We start from the raw sequence: 25,819 nt of genomic DNA, 5'->3' as shown, positions 1-25,819 counted from the left end.
CTAAGAAAGAACTTAGTAATTTCAATCCAGATAAGTCTTAGGAGAATGAAGCATGTTGTAAAAATGCTGGTACCTTTTTTGAAAATGTCTACATACTCACAGGATAAAGACAGACTAGTGGATATCATAAGAGTGCTTACAGCGTCTGATTGAGGTAGATGTGAGCATTTACAAGAGGTATTTGGACTGTCTGTTTCCCATTAATGACAGAACAAAGCACAAGAGGCAGCTACCACGTCTGCCTCCCCACCCACTTCAGCTCACCCCTGTCAATCTTAACCACAACAGATTGTTCTCTTAACTGACATGAACAGACGTGCTCCACCATGAAACCCTATCTTTTGACGACGGCTTTTTTGAAAATCAAGAACCAGGACAAGATGAATGAGGCAGGAAAGAAAACTGAATCAGAGTATCATTTTGCTAACCCTAGCCCTGCCTTCCTTCCATCCCAGGTTTCTTGTCTGGCCCTTAGCACAGAAGAGAATGGGCTGAATTTGTCTAGGGTTCCTTTTCATACCCTTTCAACTTCCACACTTCTCTCTCCCCATCTATCCAGTCACCACACCACAACCCCCTTCCAGGCAAATCCCTGTTTCCCATTAAAATTGACGTTCTCAGTTCTCAACTACCAACAAACTCTAAGTTGTTCCAAAATGGCTAAACTGAAGTAGCAACTGTAAGAAGTTAATCCATTCAAATGGAGATGGCGAGAAAAGCCTGAAGCCAACCTCCATCCTCCCCAAATAAATATATTTTGGCAATAATTTGGAATAGTAAAAGATATTTTCTGCCCAAATTAAAAAGAGAAAAATAGGGGAATTATGTGTAACCGAAATAGCTTTTCCTCCCCTTTTCTCTTCTTCTAACATAACTTACAACTTCTCTGTTAACTCCTAAGGTAGGCATGCTATTGTGAAGTTAAGTATGAGAGTTTAAGACCCTCTGTGAAACTCACTAGGTGTATTTCCTAGCACAAGTCATTAATCTTCCTAGGCCTTAGGCCCATCAATTGAAAATAGAGTTTATAAAAATGTCTGAGTCATAGAATTGCTGTGTGGATAAGACTGGCTTTTCTATAAACCTGACAAACATTATAAAAATAAAATCTTTTCTTTTGTTATTTAACAGTCCTCTCAGTTCCATGATCTGACTTTGACTTATGGGTCATAATGATATGTTTTTTTCTAATTTTTATCAGTAAGCAATTAGATTCTTCACTGCCACATTTTAAAACTAATTACAATTTGACACATTGTAAAATGATTATAAATCAATAAAAAATGTTTTAAAAAAAACTGATTACAGCTTTTATTCTTTACAAATGATAAACATTTTCCTAGTGACTACATGTGATACTTTTTTTATAATAAATAACCAGGCAAGAATAATTAAAAGCAAAACTTTGGCATGTCGCCAAGCTGTCATCACTGAAACTGGGTTTGGTTTGAGTGAAGAGAAGATGGTTGAATTTCCAGACAGTCCAAGAGCAGAAACACATCGTCCATATGCCAGGCAGGCAGCAAAGAAATTAAAGCTTAGTAATATAATTGCAATTTTTTGCGTAACTGTGGGAAACAAGGCAGAAATAGAGCAGACCCACCAATTTCCAGGAAAGCTATTAGAAAAGAGGAGGTTAATATTAAAGAAAGTGTTGGAAAATCATAAACTGAAAAGGTAAGATCACGAATAGTGACTGTATCTCTAAGTAATAATAATTCTGGCCCATGTAGAATTATTACCTTGACATGTAGCTGTTATGAAAGACAGAGTTATAAGCTGACATTTACAGCAACGGCTTACTGACAAAGCATAATTAAACCCATTCTGTTTTAAGGCCTCCAAGAGTCTTTTTCTCACTGATTATTAATCTAAATAATTTCTTCAGCAATAAAAAAAAAAGGCTGGCTAGCTTAGGGTCACATAGTCCTAGCAAAAAACCTAGAAACAGATTTCTTACAACCATTTTTGATGTTGCTAAAAGAGATAAGGATACTTTCATCTCCATCTTCAAACATCTCTCTGGTTTGGAACACATTCTTCACATTAATTTAAACATCTGTGATCATGCTCTAGGCTGGCTTCTGTCTTTTAAAAAAATCTATTATCAGAAAACCGTTATTCCATTCAAATGTCAAAAGAGATGACAATTTATTTCTGAAACAGGATCTCCTTCACTCTTCCTTATTTCCATGATAAAATCATTTATCTTGAAGGGTCATGAACTCTTTTTATAAGAAAATCGTTCATGAGGAGTCATATCATCTGTGACCCATTATCTTTCTGAAAACATGCTGTAAATGGAATAACACACTGACAACCCTGCTTTGACTATGGGAGATCATTTCAACTATTTTGAAAAGATATAAAGTATAGGGTTGGATTAATGGAAAGTGTGTGTGTGTGTGTGTGTGTGTGTGTGTGTGTGTGTGTGTGTGTAAAAGAGTTTCTTACAGTGTTTTTTAAATGAGCTCATGTTTAGATAACATAGATATTAGTTTTACATCTTTTATCCAGCAACTTCAATGTTAAAAATTGTTAGTGCATTTTTCTTATTTTAGACCTCTCAGGTGGAACTGTCTTTTAACTGAGGCTGAAGGAGCTCTTCTGTGTTTATTTCTGCTCTTTGAGCTATGAATACTGTTGTATTTATCATGGAAAATGGTCATGTTCTTTAACTGCAGAATTTTAGACGAACGGTTCAAGAGTCCATTAAGCAACTAATGATTTACCAAAAAGAGTTATTTTCTCCCAGGAAGTAAGAAATACAGCTCTTCAAATCTTGAAAGTATATAATGCATTTGCAGATGTTGCAGGGAGAGAATGGAGCTGACCCAGGGGATGAAAAAGCAAGACGTCTGTGAGATCTTGGATATGAAGACTGAATTTAAAAAAAATAGGATTAAGAACCAAGAAAATCAATAATGAAACCATATAGAGTAAATACATATTATTCAAGAATTCTAAGTATATTAGAACGATGCAAATGGGGCCAGATAAAAGGTCTGTTTGGAGGTAGTAAACCTTATCCTCTTATATGACGTACAGATTAAAACTCTATCTAAGCCTAAAAAGAAACAAAAAATCACACATTACACTATACATTGTTAAAGAAGCTCTAGCGTATTTAAGGTATATCTTTACCTTTGTGGTGTTGACATTAAAAATTTCTTAAGACATTTCAATAGTAGTTGTTATGTCACAGTGATGATAGGTAACTTGCTAGAGGCTAATATAGCATTTTTCTGCGGCCAATAGATATACGAGTTTTAAATTTTGGAAGTAAAAGTCTGGTAGGAATATAGTCAATAACCGTGAAATGTTACAGATTTTACCCTACTTGCAAGCTAGTAAGTCAGGCCGCCACAGTTTCCTGAATGTTTGTAGAAGACAGGAGTCTCTGGAATCAGAGACAAAGGAAAGTTTATTAGTCTATTACAGCCATAGCAGCAGCCTGTGTATCAGCATTTGTGCTGTGTCCCTGAGCCCCAGGTCCCATAGGGTGATGCACAGAGAGCCAGTGATGTCTGCACACTGCACTAGGTTACATTACAGGAATGGAATCCCGAGCTTAGGGAATCTGAATTTTTCATAATGGGCTGTAGGCCCGCCTGAACTTGTACCAAAGAATGACATATTTATTATATTGGACAATAAGCAAACTTGCTTTTTGCTTTGAAGGGAGATACGATTTCTATCTTGCAAGGCTATTTGCTATACCAGCGATTAGCAAATTTTTTTTTTGTAAAGAGACAGAGAGCAAATACGTTAGGCTTTGCAGCCCATATGTTCTCTGTGCAGTTTTTCTGCTGTTGCTACTGTAGTGTGAAAGCAGAAATAGACAAAATGTAAACAAATGGATATGGTGAGTTCTAATAAAACTTTATTTACAACAACAGACGGCAAACCAAATTGCCCCATGGGCCACGTATGGTATGAAAACATCCTTCAAAATATAGTCTGAAACAAAGGCACTCAATGTCTCTGCTTACAAGATGTGCAGAAATATGCGAGAGTAAAAAACACTATCTCCCAAAATTATGAAGCAGTTCTCAACTTTAATTAAAGACTAAATATTTTAACTATATTATTTACCTAGTAATACACATACACACACAAAGGTAATAATATAGCAGAAAAAAATCACTGAAAATAACTTTATAAGCTGGCCAATTTAACATAATTTATTCAATAAATGATTCTTTAGCATTTACTGTCATATTATTCTGTATGCTGGGATTCAAAGGTAAACAAATCAATAGAATTTAAATTATAGTGGCAGGGAAAGAGATCATGAATAAATGAGCAAGTGTAGACAAGTGCTGTGGAGAAAGGAAAGTAGAATGACTTAATATTACTTAATATAAACTTTAATTCACAATGCAGAATAAAGACACACGAAATAAAATCACACCCCCTACGTGATAAGAAGCAGGTGGAGAAAGTATGGAAGAGTTAATATATAATGTTTGAAAACTGGCTAACAAAATGGAAAAAATGAAATTGTGATTTTACGTCAATAATACACACAAAGAAAGTCTAGATATATTAATAATGTGAACAAAATGTAAAATATCTGAGAACATGGAGTGTAGCTCAGCTTGTAGGAAAAGCTCTTCTTTCATGTCCTCTCTCAGTAGTACACATCTAAACAGAAGCATGCCTGTACCAGGATACTGCATATAGTAGCAAGAATTAGAAATAACTTAATCTTCCATAAATAAGGGAATAGATAAAATGCGGTACGTACTTAAGGTGAAATGCTGTAATCTAAAAAAAAATAGTGTTTTTAACTACATCAGTGAAACTTTATCCCAAAAACATTTTGGGTAAAAAGAAGCCAAGTTGCAAAAATGACCTGCATAGCTTACTAACATTTGAGGCTTACATATAAACACCCCCCTCAAAAACAATGCCGTACATTTTCTATGCATATATATGTAAGGAAAGGTAAACGTTAAACGTACTAGAAAGATAACTAAGATAAACATGATGGTGGCTTCGAAGGGAATGTAGAGGGGGCTGGAATTGGGAAAAACATCAGATGGGGCTTTAGCTTTATCTGCAATTCTAAATTTTAATCTAAATGGATTATATACTCATATGTGAAGGCTAAAAATGTCCCCATCCCACCCCTGCCAAAGATATTAGATTCTAATCCCAGAACCTACAAATGGTCTCTTATATGAACAGGTCTTTGCAGGCGTGAATAAACTGAGGATTATGAGATGAAGAGAGTATCCTGGGATTATCCAGATGAGTTCTAGATGCAACCACAAGTATGCTTATTACAGAGAAGTAGAAGAGAAGGTGACAACGGAACGAGAGGGCTGGACTTGTTGTGCCTAATACCAAGGGGACATGAGATGGGGAAGGGAAGTTACTTCATCCAACAACCTTGACATTATCAAAGCCAAAGCATTATGATTGACTGAATCTTCCCAGCTCCAAGAGGCGTGACCTGAGGCTTTTTAGCCATTCACTTCCATTTCCTATTACTTAAACACACAGATCTCTCTGCTTGCCTTTTTTATTTGATGTATTTGCTATTTCAAAAAAAAAAAAATCTAAGAAAGGAACTGTAGATCTAGTCTTAATTTTACTCTTGCAAGACAATCCATCCTCCAGACCTTATACTTTGAAACTACAGTCAAACTTCTCTGTCTTTAAAAGAACAAACAAACCAAATGTATAGACTTAGAGAAGTTTAAGGATTTGGGAATACTGACTGTTTCATTAGTCCTAAACTCTCCGTTCAGTATCCAAACATCTTTAATTATAAAGGGCATTTTTTCAACAGGAAGACAAATAATTACATTAACTTTTGTCTGGGCATTTGATCAAGAAGTTTCCTGTCACATTTAGGCAGGAATTTCTATTTAGATTAATAGTCAGATAGATGCCCTATCATGTTTTTAATCAAGCTAACAACTCTTCAGTCAGGTTCCAATGAAACCAAAAGAAATTCAGGAACATACATTTTACAAGAGGGAAAGATGCAGTATACAATATAATTAACTGTTTGCTCTTAGGGAAAGACTCTCATTGTTATTTTTAACAAAATTAAAAAGTAAATTTAAAACTACTATAATTCATTTCAGGTATACCTTTCAGGCCTCTAGCAACATGGTACCCATCTATAAGGTAATCCCCCATCTATATTAGATAATCAAGCTTCTTAAACATTCTTGTGTGTTTATTAAATGATGCTCTTCTACCATTCTTCTGCTGCACTGAGTCTTTTTTTCCCAAAGTGCTACATCTATGAAATGTTATGCTCAAAATCAAATTACATGAATCATGTATCCCTAACAGGCAAGATACAACTACTCTTTTAGCTCTTGTGTTGCTAGACCCTGGCGGCAACTGTAAGAAATGGCCTTTCCCTCTTGAAAGTTGTCCCTAGCTTCGCAGAAGCTGAACTGGGAATCTGAGGCAGGAGTGACTGCAGGTAGACAGAGGAGTGGAATAAGGCTACTTTTGGTGTTTCTCTAAATGTTTCAGCACTCTTGTGTCAAGAGATAGCCAAGAGTCTGTTTCCCTCTTAACCCTTAACTAATTCTTCGCGCCCAGGACCCTGTGGCCTGGTTTCTATTGAAAGGTTGTTTAAAAATCCAGAGATGAAGTGCTTTCTTTCCTAGATGAAATGCTTTAAATTTTTATTTAAATAAACGTTGTTATTCTCCAAGTAAAATAAACATTCAGGTAATTCGCAGCTTTGAAAAGAAACTTAATTATCAAGGACAAAAGCTCCCTCTTTTTTTGTTGAAAAGCTGAACAATTTTCTACTGTTTCCTTTTAAGTGGAGGCCTCTCGTAATGTTCCACCCTCAATAAGGAAACTCTGGGGTAGACCCATCAGCTCTGGGGACATCATTATTTTTCAGGATGATTGGTGATTAACAAATGCATTATATCATCAACTTGCATTTAGTAAGTGCCCAAATGAACATAATGTTATGCTGCATGCTGTACAAGGCAAGTTAAATACAGAGTCTCTACCCTCTAGGAGGAAATTATTTATATTTATCAGCTAGCAGCATGATGTAATCCATGGATTGTTGAATGAGAGCAGATTTTATTCATGAGAGTATCACTAACTGACATATAGCATTTAGCTGTTCCTTAGAAAAGAAAAAGGAAGACTGAAGGAATTACTCCTGCCTTTTGCCTAGGTATTCTGATCATGACTCTAAATCTCTGCTTCACACCACTAAGGGATAACCTAACCACCACAAGATAAATTTTAGGAAAATTTTTATTCCATCCAGTAAATTGAGCTGGTTATAGCAGAGATTTCCAGAGAGTAGTACACTTATTGTTGCCGATAAATAATTTTTGGTAGTATATTAAAAAAAGTTCTAATAATAATATATTTCTAGTCATACATATCAGAAGTGACTTAGGTATTTTCTCCCTAAATCTCTGATATAAAATTCCCTTTCAGATAAATGTATTTATGTTTAAAAAGTGATTATAGTTTTAAAAATATATTAAATGGCAGGCAGATATGCAAGAGTCATGAAGGTAGGAAAGAAGATAATGAAGTTTGGGAAACACTGGGTTAGAATATGAGCTTAGCATGTAAATTGCAACAGAATAACGCCAAAATAGTTAGGTTGGACTTTCACATAAAATTGTCTTGTCTGAAATGGCGATGTTTTTTTTTTTCCCCACAAAATCAAAGCAGGCAAAATACTATATAATCAAAACCTATCAAAACTGCTCATCAAATAATTCATAACTCACACACTAAGAAAACAGATACCACTCCAATGACAATATCATAAAAAATAAATACTTAAGAATAAATTTAACAAAAGAAAAGCAAGATGTGTACTGAAAACTAGAGAACATCATGGAGATATAGTAAAGACCTACAAATTAGAAAGACAGCCTGTGTTCATGAACTGGAAGACTTAATATTCTCAAAATGCAATACTGCCCAGATTGAGCTACAGAGTCAATGTAGTTCTTAGGGAAATCCCCAGCTGGCTCTATGGAATAAGTAGACAAGCTAATTCTAAAATTTATATGGAAATACAAGAGACCTGGGATAGCCGAGACAATCTTGGAAAAGCAGAACTGAGTTGAAGAACTCACACTTCCTGGTTTTAAACTTACTACAAATTTAGAGTAATCAACACAGTGCAGTGCTGGCATCAAGTTGGACATATATCACTGGAGTAGAATCAGAGTCCAGAAATACACCCTGACATGGACTGATTTTTGGCAAAGAGGCCAAGAAAACTCAATGGGGAAAGTCTTTTCAAAAAATTGTGCATGGACAACTGGATATCCCTGTGCAAAAGAATGAAGTTAGACTCCTACCTCACATCGTATTCAAAAATTAACTCAAAATTCATCAAAGAACCAAATGTAAGCACTAAAACTATAAAACTCTTAGAAAAAAAAAATAAGTACAAATTTTTGTGACCTTGGATTAGGCATTGGTGTCTTAAACATGACACCCAAAAGCACAAGCAACAGAAGAAAAAACAGATAAATTGCACTTCATCAAAGTTATAAACTTTTATGCTCAAAAGACACTATCAAGAAAGTTAAAAGACAACCCACAGAATGGAAGAAAATATTTTTAATCATATATTTGATAAGGGACTTGTATCTAAAATATAAAGAACTCTTAGAACTCAAAAATAAAAAGACAAATCATCAATTTAAAAATGGCCAAATGTTTGAATAGGCAGTTTACCAAAGAAAACATGTAAATGACCAACAAGCACATAAAATGCTGGTTAGCATCATTAATGATGAGAGAAATGTGAATCAAAACCACAATGAGATGCCATGGCATGCCTGCTGGGAAGGCTATCAAAAAGACAAACAATAACCAGTGTCAGCAAAGATGTAAAGAAATTGAACCCTCATACGTTGTTGGTTGAAAAATAAAATTGTACAGCTACTTTGGAGAACAGTTTGTCATTCCCTCAAAAAGTTAAATATAGAGTTATTATATGCTCCAGCAATTTCTCCCCTAGGTATACAACCAAGAGAAATGAAAGCATATGCCCAAGCAGAAACTTACAGATGAATATTTATAGAAGCATTGTTCAGTATAACCAAAAAGTAGAAATAATCCAAATGTTCATCAGCTGATGAATGGATAAACAAAATGCGGTATATCCATACAAGGAAATATTATCCATCTATAAAAAGGAATAAAGTGAAATGTGAAACTGAAATATGCTACAACGTGGAAACATGTTGAAACTTTGAAACATTATGCTAAGTGAAAGAAACCAGAAACAAAAAGTCACATATTGTATGATTCAATATATCAAATGTCCAGAAAAGGCAAATTCATAAAGACAAAAAGTAGATTAGCAACGTCAGCACTGGGGATGAGGGACGGATTGGGAATGAATTCTAATGGGTACATGGTGTGTTTGGGGGATGATGATGATAATATTCTGGAATTTGACAGTGGTGATGATTCTATAATTTTGTGAATATACTTAAACCCCCTGAATTTTATATTTCAAAGGATGAATTTTATGATATGTGAATTATCTCTCTTTCAAAAGTGTATACTACTAAACTAGGAGCATTAATTTACATTTTTTAAAACACGCATTAGCTTTGTTTCTTGTTTTACTAAAATGTTGTTCAAAGAATGAAAATAAGCCAGATTTCAATACCATGAATATTTGACTAGTACTTCATTAGCTTCTTACAGCTGCTGTAACAAATTACCAGAAACTTTATAGCTTAAGACAGCCAAAATTTATTCCCTTAAAGTCCTGGAGTCTAGGAGTCCTAAATCAACATTTCAGCAAGGCCACACTCCCTCTGAAGGCCTAGGGGAGAATCCTTTTCCAGCATCTGGTGGCTGTCGACATTCCTTGACTTGCGGCCACATCAGTCTGATCTTTGCCTCCGTGGTCACACTGTATTCTCCTCTCCTATGTCAAAGTTCCCTCTGCCTCTCTTATAAGGCCACTTGTGATGTCATTTAGGGCTGTGCAAGGTCATCCAGGATAGCGTCCTTATCTCAAGAGCCTGAACTTAATCACAGTGGCAAGAACATTTTTCCCCATAAGGTAGCATTCCCAGATTCCAGGGATTAGCACCTGGTATCTTTAGAAGCCATCATTCATCCTGCCTCAAGAACATTACAACTTTAATAAATTTCTGTGTATCAGTATAATATAATACACCTGTTGTTACGGTATATGAAGGCATTACTTTAAAATGAATCTTTTTTAACAATCATAGCAACATTTACTTATTCAAGCAGAAGCTGTCTTTTGAAGTGGTCCTCCTGGGAGGAAGCACACTCATTACCACTCTACAGCTCTCACGCAATGTATTTTTGGAACTCCAATCTTGGAAATGCCTTTACTGTTGTATAAATACACACAATACAGCATTATCCACCTTATCCATGGACTTACCCCTAGATAACTCCAGCTGTTTTAAAAAATTAAATGTCTGGTATTACACAGCCCTGTTGACTTCACATATTCATTTTAGAAATAAAAAATTTAAAGGAAAAATATCTCTTATCCTAGTCAAAAATTAACTGCTTGGTATATATGTATGTGTGTGCGTATGTGTGTGCATATGCATATGTGTGTGTGTGTGTGTGTTTGTGTGTTTATCTCCAGACATTTTTCTATGTAAGTAAGGGAGGCAAAGAACTAAGGAACTGAAACTCAGGCCCATTAACTAGAGACTTCTTTAAAAGTATAAAATTCAAGAATCACCCAGAAGGAACAGAAAGCCCTGCCTAGATCTCACCTGTATGACCACATTGTATGAGGGTCTCGTTGCTCAGTCTAGCTTGACCACATTTTGTTTGATGGTCCCTCGTTACCTACTTTTGTTTTTGCAGAGTGTGTGGTCCACAGAGTAGAACAAACTGGAAAGCAAGCAGGAAAGGAACCACCAATGGGAAGAAGACAGGAAGCACCAAGAAGACAGGGATCACCCAGGAGACAGATGAAAGGACCCTGTGAAGACCCCAAGGGCGGGAGTTCTTGTGCCAGTTCACCCTAGCCCGCTTCTCTTGAGCATTAAATAGCATCTCTTCACTCTATCTTTTGCCTCAGCTGTGAATTCTTTCTCGGTAGAAAGTCAAGAGCACCCACTTTGGGGTTTTTCCCCTTTGGAGAGGCCCCCTGTCTGCTAACATTAGTATATGTTTATAAAAATATTATCTAACCATACATAGTCTTTTGTAACAAGTAGTAAGTGCTATTGAAGTGCAAGCTGTCATTATTATTGTTACTATTATCATAACCTACTTTTTAACTTAAAATGTTATGAACACCTATGTTAATAGATATTAATCTTAACATATTAATAGATAACAATATTAATATAAATTAATATTAATGGCTGCAGTAGAATTCCATTCTTGGTTTTACAACTTATTTAATCAATTCTTTCTTATTAGAAATTTGTATGGTTCAGATTTTCTTTTACTATTATCACTATGAGACCTCAGACAGAAATCTTTGTAAACTTGTCCAGTTATCTCTTTTTAAAATATTTGTGGAATCTAAAAAACGATAAAAATGAACTTACATACAAAACAGAAACAGACTCACAGGCATAGAAAACAAATATATGGTCACCAAAGGGGAAGTAGGGGGAGGGGTAAATTAGGAGTATGAGATTAACAATAAACACTACTATATATAAAATAGATAAACCACAAAGATTTACTGTAGAGCACAGGGAACTATATTCAATATCTTGTAGTAACCTATAATGGACAATAATAAAAAATATATATATATAGATAACTGAATCACTTTGCTATATACCTAAAACTAACTATAACTAACAATATTGTAAATGAACTATACTTCAATGAAAAAAAATTTAATTTTTTGTTTTTGTTTGTTTTAGGGGGAGGAAATTAGGTTTATTTATTTACTTATTTATTTTAATGGAGGTACTGGGGATTGAACCCAGGACCTCATGCATGCTAAGCATACACTCTACCACTGAGCTATACCCTCCCCACTCCAAATTTTTTTTTTTTAATTGTGGAAAAGAAATTGCTAAATCAAAGGTTGAACTTTTTACATCTTCCCAAATAGCTATCTGTATTATTCCTCAACCACTGAGTGCCCAGCACTGCCCTGGCTTTAGAGATAGTGTTCTAAGAATGTGTATGTTGTATATGGTATGCTCAAGTCAGTGTGGCCACAAGAAGAAACAAAATGAGGCTTGGAGGGAGGTTTATTATACTCACAGGTCCCAGAGAGGAAGGTTACCACGTGCCACACAGAGTCACAGGGGGAAGTACCAGTATCTGTCAGGAGGCAAAAAGGACCAACCTGGGGAAAACCAGGCAGAGGCTTTATTGGGGTTTACTTGGGACAGGCAGTAAGTATACAAGATTGACAGGATGCTTGTAGTCAGATAATTACCCTTTATTAGAATTGACACACTTTAGACAAGCAAATAAAAGTATGATCTGTATTTATGAGAGAGAAGTACAGGGTGTTTTGGTTGCCTAGAAGTGAGGGCTCTCACTGTCTAGGTTTCAAGGAATGCTCTACCGAAAGAAGTGTTTAAATTGACACCCTGAAGTGTAAGGGTTATACAGGAAGAGTGAAAACAGCACAGCTGATGAAACAGGGGGCAAGGCAGAGTATGCCATATCGTAGAAAACAAATGAATTTGAATATGGTTGCCTTAATATGTGAAGAATTCTTACAAATCAATAAGGAAAAGCTGAACATATCATAGGGAGCAGACAATTTGCAAAAAAAAGAGACAAAAATATGCAATAGTTTAGAAGTTCAATCTCACTGGTAATTAAAGAATGTAATTTAATAAGTGAAAAAAAACTTTAAAATTGTTTTGCTTGTTATACCAACAATGCTCTAAAATAACTAGCATCTGTAATTGGCAGGGGGCACTGTGGGGAGTAATGCGTGGCGTTTGAGAGCTTGGGTTGGGGGCCACATTGCCTAGATTCAAACCTCACCTCTCACTTAACCCCTTTATGATATTTGGCAAGTTATTTAATCTTTCTTAGTTTCAACTTCTATAAAATAGTTCCGGTAAACCGTATAAGGTTGTTTTGAGGTGAGGATTAAATAATTTGTGTTAAGTGATTAGAGCAGCACCTGGTGCGTGACGAATGCCCAGTAAATGCTGTGATTATTTTGTGATCCTGCCCAGTGGTTTTATATGGTGTTGTATCCACATTCTGAATCACAACAGATACCTGGGCTCATTTCCCATTGACTTGTCTAGTCTGACCCCAGTACAGTAGTACTTAATTACATAATACATATTTACATAATACATGCTAATTGCTGAAGTCTTATGTCAATGTATCAAAATACATGTTAATGATAGGATAAATTCTCTGGTTATGATTCTAAATTTGAAAACTTTCCTGGGTATTTTTGCACGCTTTTTTTTTTTTCTAAGTGGACTTTGAAATCTTTTTTTAATTGTCAAATTCCAAAGTAAATTGCTCCAAAAACAAATTCACTAAATTATAGATGAATGTGGGAAGAAATGACATCCTGACAATATTGAGTCTTCCTATTCATGAATATGTTATATTTCTTTTTATTTGTTTTACCCTTTCATCTTCGCACATAAATACAACCATAATAGCAGAATTTTGTGGTTTTTTCACATAGGTCATGCAAGAGACAAAATTTTATATGTGCATATATGTGTTTGCATGTATGTATACACATATTTATACACAAATACATGTATTTATAAAACAATTTCTATATGAAATTCCAAAAGAATATGCTTATTCCTGCATTATCTCGTCAATAAGGTAGGAAGAAGTGTATCACTTCTAAACATAACTCCATTAAAGGGGAAAAAGATTTATTTTAAAATATGATTAAAAGCACATTTTTCTAAAACTTAATCCCATTTCTTTATAATTAAACTGTATATTTTAATAACCTATAAATAAAATATACCAAGAAATTCTGTTTTATTAGTGAAAATGCTTGCCTGTTAATCTGACAAAATTATCATATACATCCACACACACAAACATACTCAACTTTGTATTTCCTAATCTATTTATGGGGAGTTCACAGAACTTATGCACGAGTTTTAGGCATTGCATTTCATGGCATTTGGATTTCTTCTTGAAATATTTTGTTTATCCTGGATAATCAATACCTATAGGATGAAGGGACATAATTATCAAATTTATCATGGTTCTTTACAAGAAGAAAGTCCTTCATTAATCATTCCCCTTCCAAAAAAAACCAAAAAACAAAAACACCTTATAATCTCTTGTTAGAAAACAAAAGGGCAGTTTCTTGGTTCCAGCACATGGACCAAAACAGGCTCTGCAGGAACCATCCTACCCCTGGGCCAAACTGCCCAACTTCTGGTCTGTGAGATACATCCAGTGCTTAGATCAAAAAGTCCATTAAGTCAAACCGGGAACTGGGTGAAGCATAGCACAAATCAGTGGCCCAAACACCACAAAGTGCATATAAACAGCACTGGGGGCCAAGCCCAGGCTGAGGCCACTTCAGGACCTGGTCCCTGCACAGGCCACCTCCAAGACCCCAGAAGTGGCCCAAACAATGTGACCACAGGTTCATCTGTTTTGAGCTTATAAAGATATTCCTGAAGAAGAATCCCTGCCTCCTATATTGAATAAACTTGGGTCCCACCAGACCTATATCCAGCCCTGCTCTTCACTCCTCTAAATATCCTTTTTATTTATTTTTTGGAGACCTTTTTCCCCTAAATGTGGAGGAAATGTACTCTCCTGGCTTTGTCAGCACCTCATCACTCTTGGGTATCTGCCTCCTGTCCCCCTGGTACCCACAGGAAAGAGAAAGAGAAGGAATGACTTCTAACTCATTCAAACTTCTGATCAAAAAGAGGAAAGGATAGTTTGGGGTGAAGCCTAATTTTATTGCACAAATGTTAATGAACAACAGATAGTCCTTGCATATTATCAACATAAATTCCTAGTGATGGTAGAGGAGGAGACCAAGAAACCCCTCTTTGTACCATCACCCGCCTTGTTCTAAAACACAGCTGCTTCCAGAGGCAAAGGAAAGGAAGGGAGTGGGCGGGTTCCTTAACAGTTCCTTAAACTGTTCCCAAAGTTTTATTTTTGGTTACATTTTCATAGCAGGACAGATGAGGAAAAATGCTAAGATTAATGAGGAAACATAATCATTTAATAAATGACACCTGTTGGAAAGTAACCTTACAGAATTCAACCTTTTCAAATGAAAAAGCATTAAAAAAAAACTTTAAGTTTCTCTTCATAAGGTAAGATATAAATCAAACAGAGTGTTTTGAGGGGGGCAGGGAAGAGCACAGTACATTTTTCATATCTTGCAAACGCAAGTGCCAAAAAAAAAAGGATAAAATTGTGGAAGACAAGTGATACAAATAATGAACTAAGAGATTACCAAAGTTGAAACATTCTTGAATTAATATTCTCTTTAAACTTACATAGAACATGTTTCTGAACACTTCTTCCTCATTTTATAATTTATTCAATCACAATATGCAAATATCAAAGAAATGCAAAATCCAACATGGTTACAGTCAGTGTTTATTAAAAAGATTTGTTCTGAAACATGCTTATGTCTTCCTACTTCTTTTTGTGTTTTTTTATTGAGGTACAGTTGATTTACAATATTAGTTTCAGGTATACAACATAATGATGCAAAATTTTTATAAATTAAACTCAATTTAAAGGTATTGTAAAATATTGGCTATATTCCCTGTACTGTACAATAGATCTTTGTAGCTTATCTATTTTACACACAGTAATTTGTACCTCTTACCTACCTGTCTACCCTCCACCCCTATCTTGCCCCTCCCTCGCTTTCCTCGTCCCACTGGTAACCACTAGTTTGTTCTTTGTATCTGTGAGTCTGTTTCTGTTTTTGTTATATTCACTAGTTTGTTTATTTTTTAGATTCCACATATAAGTGAAAACATACATATCTGTCTTTTTCTAACTTATGTCACTTAGCATAATACCCTCTAGGTCCATCCATGTTGTTGCAAATGGCAAAATTTCATTTGTTTTAATGGCTGAGTAGTACTTCATATATATGTACAATACAATACCTTCTCCTAATTCTCTTTGATGCTAGCCCAACTAGCTCCAACCTTCTGTTGGATGGATTTCTAGTTCATCTGGTCTGTTTCAAGCAACTATCCTATTCTTTTCTTGTTTTCACACTCAAAGCAGTAATGTGGGACTACAGAGTTACTAAAATGCTACTTTACTAAGAAGCTTTAACTTCAGATAATTTTGAGCAATTCTTTATACTTGATCTGGTTTGGTAAATAGGTAATTAGAAGTTATGGCTAATGTTTTACTTTTACCATTTACTTATTTTTTCTTTGCCTTATTCCAAGTGTATTTCAATTGTAAAATTGACACGATGCTTATGTAAACACATTGTGACTTTTATATTAAAAATTTACAACTCCCTTGCAATAATCTCTAATGACTAAGCAAAGTAATTAAATATTTCAATCTTTATTGTCTTCAGAACATCTTTAACCTAAAGTAACTCCCATACGGTAATAGAGAACACTTGTTGCTTGTTTACTGTCCTCCCCTTCTTCCATAATTAAGACCTTCTACATTTTAGTTGTACTCATGGATGCCCAGAGTATGAACCACATTTCCTGGTCTCCCTTGTTGCTTGATGGGCATATAACTGAACTCTAGCTAATAACATGTAACTTTCTTTAACCATAGTTGGCCCACATCTCTCGTTCCTTTCTTGGTCCTTTTTTCCCTTCTTTATGCCTTAAAAATGTGGGTGGAGTGGCCAATTTGGACCATGAGTAGACCTTGGGAATGGAAATTTGTGTATTGCAGAACAAGGTAGGAGGAATCTGGTTCCTAAGGTCTTTGTGGGGTACATCTCCCTACAGCATTGCACTGTCCATTTTGGATTTCTACTTAAGAAGTAAATAAATTATTCTCTTATTTAAATCGTTGTCATTTGGGGTTTCTGTTACTGGCATCTTATTGAACACTACTGTATCTGATATATGATATTGCACCAGCTAATTTTCTTGAACATTAGTGCCAAGTACTAAGATCCCTCTCTAATATGTATGTCTGATTAAAAGTCCCAGTATAGATTAACAATTTTTGTACACTGCTGAATAAGATTTATAATGGCAATGAATCGATATTTATATCTGATATCAAATAATGCGTTCCTGAATTTACTACTGATAGATAAAGAAGAAACAGCAAATCTATTCACTGGAAAAGACTTCCTCAGACCTGTTCTGAGAAGTTAAACTCTGCACATAAACTCTAGTCAGGTATGAGTTTTTTAAATCATTTTGTTATCAATTGGTCAATAATTTAGTCCTTTGAAAGATACCAAATATACTGGAATAAACAAAATAATCAGGCCCAAAAGCATGCCACAAAAAATAAATAGTATGGTTAGTTGACCCATAAGTTCATTTATTTAATGAACAATTACTAAACTTCTTCTTTGTATTATTTCCCACACTGATTTATTCTTAAACATATAAATAAGACAAGTCTCTGTCTTTTTATATTTAAAAAGAAGCAATTGCTTCACTATTGCACTGGAAATTATCACAGCTTCCCTTTTTAACCTATAACCAAAAATAAGTCAGCAAGAACTGTTGAAAGCCTCAGGTAATAGTATAGTGAGGCTATTTAAGCCATTCCAAATCATTTATTCAATGAAAATGTCAACAGTTATGTTGCCATTTCTTAATTGTAGATAATGTATTAATTCATTTGACAAAGTGTATTGACACATGAGCATTCATCATTCTTTACTACTTAGTATTACATCTGATTAAATTACGAAGCTGTGCTTTAAGAAAGACAGCATTTCTCCTTACACATAACTTGCAAGTTGTAGGATGACTAACCAGGGTATTTAACCAGAGTTTAGACTGAAACAAAAAAGGATGGAGGTTACAGGGGCAGAATGAGGCATGTGGCCAGAAGAGCTGTTAAGGCCGTGGCTAAAAACGTCTAAACAGGCAAAGATCCAAGTCAGGAAAATTAGCAAAGACAAGCTGGAGTTGGTGAGTATCTTGGACCCTGATTATCAGTCCAGTAGACCGGGCATTTGGGAGGACTTGAAGCCATGCTAGAAGACTGAGACCAAAAATTAGAGATTCTGGGCAACACAGGATCAAAAACTCAAACCAGAGAGCTTAACAGCAAGGGCTTAGGTTCCCATTAGAAGGCTCTGAGCAACAGGCCTGGGTAATCAGCAGCAAAAATGAGGTTTATTATTGAGCTGAGGAGTCTGTGAGTTTAGGGAATCCCCATATGTTTAACTCAGGGCTGGAATCTGTCTCATAGCAAAGACTGGCCTGAAACTTCAGATACCCTTGCCTGGGAAGAAGGAGTAAGAGAATGAATAAGGTAATTCTTGATATAAGGATCCAAACTCCAGATATGTTAAGACTTTCTTGAGCTAATGTATGAGCGTGGTAGAGTTTTATCAAATACGAGATCACAACAGTTGTCAAATTAGGATCCCTTAAAATCAAGGGGTGGGCCACTTTAGTGCAGAAGCCCCTTGGTAAGACATTCTTACTCTGGTAGAATGAAGTATCGCTGACTAGACTTGCGTCATACCAAGGATAATGCAGAAACTATATTATTATTGGAAACCTGAAATAAGACCTTTGGTTTCAAATGTTATGGGGAGTTCTGTTCTTTTAGGCTCTAGGCAGGATAGCTAAACCCTGGGAGGGAAAACCCAAGAGGCTGAGTCACCTTGGATCTTCACAGCCACTGTGTTCTCATGCTGCTATGAGAAAGCAGTAATCAGCATACAGAGGCAGGCAGGATCATGAGTTTCCTACATCAGCAGAGAGAAAGAGGGAGGCTCAGATCTTTTACAGATACGGAGCCACACATTTATGCCAAAATCTGCTTCTTTATCTCAGTGTAGGATTGTAGACGACCCAAGTGTTCCTAGAAATTTCTATCTTCCCCAAATTTTACTTACTCCTGAAATTCCATCACCTTAAAAATGAAATAAAATCCTAGTTTTTACAATTTAGATTGATAAAAAGAGGCAGAGGTAGGGTTTTTTTTAATCCACATAGTTGTAGACTGAACACTGGTTAACAGCATGAGTGATTTTTAACAGATAAATTTCAACTCCTTTTACTATTGTGAACATAGAAAAATAGTAAAGTTTGAACAAGCAATAGGTAAGGAGATAATACTTTAAGAAAATCAATAGAACAAGATGCCTAAATAGAAAAAAAAAAAAAGAGAGAGAGAGAGAGAGAGAGAAGAAATCTAAAGTAAAGGGGTAAAATTACAAATGGGCTTTCGGACAAGCTGTAAGTCCGCCAGGCAATGAAGGATGATTGAAGACTGGAATTAAAAACAGATTCAACCAACAAGAAACATATTTTGGAAGGAAGGACAGATGTAATGGCTTGAGGGGAAGAAAGGAAGTAAGCGATGGAGCAGTGAGTATGAAAGAATGATTCAGCTATGCAGTCACACTAAGGTGATCCAGAGATGAGGCTGGAAAGTACTAAAAGACTTTTCAAGTCAAGCAGGAAATTTCAAATTAATTTCAGAGTTCGATTAGACATAGCGAAATGGTAGCTGATACATAACTGACCCTCTCCTGTTCTTAAAAGTCTTGAGGTGGGAAGATGGAAGGTTGCAGGGAAATAAACAGAGAGACATTCAAAGAAATTAACAGCTGTCTACGTGTGAGAAAAGCCCGAGGGGGAAAAGATTTTAAGCAAGAGACAACTCATCAATCACCTCATTTAATACCATCAGTATGCAAAGTACTGTGGTGTAGACAAATGCCCTTAGGTTCAAGCCTTGATTCCTTCTCTTTCATTATCATCTTATGCAAGATCCTGGCTTCTTGGAGCAAAAGGGTGTTTATCTATAAAGTGAGGATAATAACATATATTTAATAGACCATTATCGAGAATAAATTCAATAAATTGTGCTAACGTGCTATGTAAATGATACTTATTATTGAAAAACAGGAGCGGACATTTATTTTAGAATAGTTTTAAGCAGAAGAGGAAACTACTTAGAAAAGTTCTTACATCCACCGGTAAAGTAGTGAGAGTGCAGGGATCCACCCAAAGCAATCCAGCTAGAAAGTATGTGATCCTAAAAACACTTCACTATGTTGCCTTAGCCCCTGATTTCAGGGAATTTTCAATCTAGCTGAGGGGGAAATATGTGGAATGTTGAAAAAGACAGCAAAAAAAATTATCACAAAGGAACCCCTGATCCAGTTAGATGAGTGTTAGAGATAGGTTTCTGCTGGAACATTCTTAGAAGAACTTAGGGAAGAGAAAAGACTTGAGTCATGCTTATTTGGAAGATTGGAAATTTGGAAGATTGGAAAATCAAAGTGAGGAATAAGAATAGAAGAAAATGGCAAAATGATACAGCTAAAAATAGAAAGCATAGATATTCAGATTCCTTTGTCCATTTCTGTTAGAGAAAGAGCTAAAAAATTTAAATGGAATAGAAATTTCAAATGATGCTTATTTATCATTGAAACAGAGGAAAATAGTTGCAAATAATGATTTAACTCCAACATACAGAATAATATGTTGGACAAAGAACATACAGAATAACATGAAACAAGTTATTGCTTGCTATTTGAGGAATGATTAAAATAAATGACTATGAGATATACTAACGAGAGGCCAAAAAATTAATAAAAGAAAATGTAAGCCAAAATCAAAATAAAAAACTATAATATTTTTAAAGAATGCATTTATTTAGACAAAATCTATTTAGGCAAAATAATACTATTAAGAAATAATCTTATTCTAAAATATTACTTCCTTATTTTAATGCTTATTTTAGATTAACAGTTTAATAAAATTATATTCAGTTTTATAAATGCTTGTTTTCATTGGACTTGAAGGAAGGTAGGAAGAGAAAATCTGAATCTTAAGACTTTTTTAATACTAGTAAAAGAAATAAGTAAGTCTTACCACAACATGGTCTTACAAAAACTGCATTGTATTATCTCTACTTATTTTGTGGGAATTTTGAAAACACTAAGTGAAAACTCAAAGTGGAAACACTAAGTGGAAACTCAAAGGAGAAACACAAATATAAAATATATAAAAGAAGAGGAAACTGTGCTTAAGTTAAAATTAAGCTTACAAAAGCTGTAGGGTGCTTTTAAGGAGCAGGGGTCTAGAGCAATTCCTGCTCTCCATTTCCCTAAATCTCTCTTCTTTGCCCCTTTGGCTGCTGCCAAAAGTGTCCACTGTGAATGCCATGTCTATTGTGTTACAAGTGTGAGAAATATTAGAGAAATATTCAAGTGGTCCCTGGGCAACTTCTGGGTAAGATCCTACCGCATTACTACCGAAATATTTCTTCCGTTAAAGCATTTCTTATGAAAATAGGATCCAGCAGGAGTAATACATCCCACCATTAAAACTGTGATTAGCATTTCATTATCAGCTTAGTTACCTATTTTCCTAGTAGGACTTACAGCCCAAGAGGATTTACTTGTGGGAATGGGAAGTTTGGAAAGACCTTGGCATGGCTTATGTATTATTTAGGATTCTTTAGTAACAAGCAACAGAAACCAACCTGGCTAACTGAAGTCAAAAGCAAACAGAGAGATACGAGCAGCTTGCATGCCCTAAGGGACAGCTGAAGAACCTGGTTGGGACGGTGGAAACAGACAAGCCCAGAAGGTCTTCCCATCCCATGTGACCACAACTCCTCCAATATAAACAGTCGTTTCTTCTATCTCCCATTATCTCACTCTAGTGATCGTGTCCGGGAGAGCAATTGATCAGTCATACTTAAGTGATTTACCTTACTCTTGACAGGACTGGGGAAGGTTAGAGGAAGCATTTGGCAGGAATAGCCAGCGAACTTCTGTGGTTTCTGTAGGAGCAAATCAAGCACTTGGATTTCCATCATGTCAAAATTACACACAACAAAAGACAGCTAATTTAAAAAGAGCAAATCAGAGTCCCATTTAGGAAAGGGCAATAGAGTCTGGGAGAACAAACAAAAAAAATCAAACATCAAATGGCTACACCAGAAAGTCTTTATGGAAGGTTCGCAAGTGAAGCAACCCTGTACACCAAGTGACGCAGAAAGAAGTAACAGCTTCTAATGCATATTCATCTGAACACAAAGAACACAAGTTATTAAAACAATTCATTAGTTACTGTTTGAGCAATGGCAAAAATGACTGAATATAGAATATACTTACCCAGAAACCAGAATCCAATAAAAACAGTATGCCAAATAAAGATAATAGCGTTAAAAAGACATTGAATGGATAGACCAAAAATAATAATAGTAATAATGCTGCTGAATAAGAACAGATTCTGGAGCTAGCCAGGTTTTGTGACCCTGAAGGAGCTACTGAATCCCAAATAATTCGTGTAACTTCCTATGCTATAAATTGTTTTGGTCCCACAGACAAGCCAAAATTCTTGAGACCCGTGGCAGACATAACATTTACAAGCTGCTGCATAAATTTGGGGTGCACATGACGTCCCTTCTCTTTTATTTTTCCAATTAATTGCTTAAGCCCATACCTACCTTTTTAGTAGGAAGTTTAGCATTTCTCTGTGGGCTCCTCATTTCCCCTGAATTCTCCAAAATCCCTGGCTTTACCCAGTAGAAAAGAGGTTCATTCTGTCTTCCACACTGGAGCAGAGAGAGAGCTGGCTCTGCCATTGTGTCTCTCCGCTTCACGGTGTTACAGACTGTCAGACTGCATGTGTCCCCGTGACACACACCCCCTCTTCAGGCAGCCTCAGGTTATGAAGAGAGGATGAGCTCACTTGCCCAGGGGAGAGCCCCGCAAAGTTGCCCCTACACTCGGTTCCCAGGGCCACACAGGGCTGCTTCCATTATGGATCACGTTAAAGACTAAAGACTCGGAACCATTGTCCCTTTTCTTCCCCTTAAGATCTGGAGGTGTTTTGCTTTTCTACAAATGCAAAAACTTGATGACACCCTTTTCCTCCTGACAAGAAGTCTTCTCCAAGATTGTCCTCAGGAATGATAGGCTCCGTGTCTCCCTAGCACCCCCCCCCCCACTTCTGATGGAGACCACCTTCAGTGTCTCCAAGGTGATTCATCACCTAAGGGAAACTTCCCAGCTGATTGTAAGATAATCACTTCCAACGTCTCTATTGGGTCCATGCTTTCTTTGAAATCAAGTTCAAGCACGATTTGCTTGTTTCATACTTGCTGTGGAATCCTCATCTGTGACCCACGCTAAGTAAGTTACATGAGTTCTCATTGGCTTCTCAGTGTCTGCAGAATAGAATCAATCCATGGCCTGCAGGGCCCTGTATGATCTGGCTCCCATCCCTCTGAATCTGACCTCACACCCTGTAACCCACTGCCCCCGTAACACCAGGCCTGTTTTCTCCCCTTAAATATGCCAAGCTCGCATCCTGCTCATTGCCTTGGACTAGGCGCTCCCTTTGAAAGCTTTCCCACGATGCTTCAAATGTCTGATCTAACTCTTTGCTTGTTAATTTCAGTGTCAGCACCTCAGAGAGTCCTTCCCTGAATTCCCTCTCTTCACTCCCTAATTGCATTGCTTGATGTATTTCTCCTGAATACTTCCTGCTATAAAAATTTGCTTTTTTACTTTTTCACTGTTTGCCACCTCCCACTAGAAGGGTCCCTCTCTGTCTTGTTCATTGCTGTTTTCAGGTCCTAGACAAGTTCCTGAAACATAGTAGGCACTCAATAAATATTTTTTAAATAAAATGAACTAATTGATACAAAGCATAACTTCTTGTTTGTTTGGGGGAAATAATTAGGTTTGTTTGTTCATTTATAATGGAGGTGTTACTGGGGATTGAACCCAGGACCTTGTGCATGCTAAACAGGTGCTCTACCACTGAGCTATACCCTCCCCTAAAGCATAACTTTTTAAAACCTGTTTCTCTATCTGCAAAATGGAGATGACATCTTGCTATGAGGGTCAAATAAGAAAAAGCCTATGACACTTCTCTGATACAGTACTATTTCAAATGTATAATTATAGTTGTACATAAATTGTAAGAAATCAAGAATTGATGAGTTCTTAAGCAGTACCCACCAGACTGTGAGCTCCTCAAGGGCAGGAGTTGTATCTATTCCTGTTGTCACTGTGTATTCTGTGCTTAGCATGGTGTCTGCCACGTAAATAAATATTTTGTTGAATGAACAGATGACTCGATGAGTGACCACAGCATCTCTATTTCCAGAAAGACTTGCATCTAGAAAAAAAATAAATTTAGCTGTAGTCCTTCAGAAGGAATTACACCAATATCACTGTGTTTTGTGCTTCATTTATTTATTCATAAGAATTACTGAGTACCTACTAGGTGCCAGACCTGCGCAAGATCTGGAGGACACGATGATAAAAACAAGTCAACCAACCAATCAACCAACGAACAATGCTCTTCCTCTCATGGACCCCACGGTCCCACGGTCAGAGAGACATTAATCAATTAATCACAGAAATAAATGTATAAAGTTTCAACTGAGATAAATGCTAAGAGGGGATTTGAATTACTTTGGAAATTATTATGCACAACTATTTAATACAGATGTTAAAAAGTTTCTCAGACAGAGCATATATTTTGGTTATTAAAGAAAAGAGCTTTTTGAAAAGAAAGCTGGGTCCAGGAATATATGAAATAAATTAATATTTTTGGCTCATCCACATAGGTTTACTAAATTAAATTAACACAGAATGTTTCACATGTTCAAGTATTTATTTTCAGGGGAAATTTCCTCTAAATCTCTTCATCTTTAAGACAAAGTTTGTCAGTTGCCTTCAAAGTCACCTATATCTGAAATGTCTCTTTAGGCTGTCAAAATGAGTATTTCTTCTTAATGTGTTTTGGCTTGAATTCCTCCTCATCTGATATTAAGATCATGACTTCCACTTTCTGTTTGCGTTTGCCTTTGTTCACAACTTTATATTCAACCATTAAATATATTTGTTTTGGGTGAGCCTGTTGCATACAGTGTAAAGGCATAAAGAGTGATTTCTTTCTGGGGGAGAAAAAAACCCTTTTCTGGAATTAAGCCAATACAAATGTATTGATATGATATATTTTTGGTCTCATTTCTATCCCAAATTATTTTTTTAATCAAAAGTTTGTGTCAAAAGCCAAGACATGCAAGAGCTCGCTAAGGATAATGGCTGTGGACGATGCAGGTGAGAGGAGGCAGAAGTAGACATGGTACAAGTCTGACACGTGAGGCAAGGGAGGGCAATGCAAGGGCAGTTGGCTAGGAAGGGCCTCAGACCAGTGCAGCTCTGAAAACTCTGTGGCCAGTCCTAAGCAGGAACTCTAGAACAAACACTGCCCACTACGGGGTCTCTCTTTGGGCAGACATGGCCAGGCTCTGACACCTGTGTCATGCTAAGCCACTGGGTGTAGTTGTGGGGGGGACATGTCAGCCCCAATGCTGCGGCACATTCTGAAGCTGCTGCAAATATAATCTGCATACAGTGAAATGTGCAGAACTTAAGTGCACACAGCCTAACAAGTCTGGACAAATTTATAAATCCATTTACCCCCAACTCAAGCAAAATAAGGAATATTTCCTTCACATAAAGATGTTCTCTCAGGTCACTCGATCCAACCCCAACCCTGAATACACATACACAACAAAGCAACAACCGTTCTGATTTTTATTACCATAGTTAATTTTGTCTTCTTTGAAATGTCACATAAATGCGATCACAGCACATGTTCTCTTTTGTTCCTGGCTTCTCTCATGCAATACAATATTTTTGAGATTCATACATGTTGTTGCATGTAAAAATTTTTCTTGT

At 36.2% G+C, this 25,819-nt stretch overlaps 1 protein-coding gene across 1 annotated transcript in view; it reads right to left on the bottom strand.

The window, feature by feature from the left end:
- The window catches only part of PUS7L (pseudouridine synthase 7 like), a 142,676-nt gene that overhangs the window by 76,466 nt on the left and 40,391 nt on the right, over positions 1 to 25,819 (bottom strand). Inside the window, exon 12 of the transcript XR_006720266.2 lies at positions 24,086 to 24,245. The gene's annotated coding sequence lies outside the window, so the exon portion shown is untranslated. The remainder of the gene's footprint in view (positions 1 to 24,085; positions 24,246 to 25,819) is intronic.

The sequence above is a fragment of the Camelus bactrianus genome, chromosome 12 (assembly GCF_048773025.1).
Source record: "Camelus bactrianus isolate YW-2024 breed Bactrian camel chromosome 12, ASM4877302v1, whole genome shotgun sequence".
NCBI classification, from domain to species: domain Eukaryota; kingdom Metazoa; phylum Chordata; class Mammalia; order Artiodactyla; family Camelidae; genus Camelus; species Camelus bactrianus.
The sequence above is the reverse complement of the archived record's forward strand: the minus strand, read 5'-3'. Positions and strand labels throughout refer to the sequence as shown.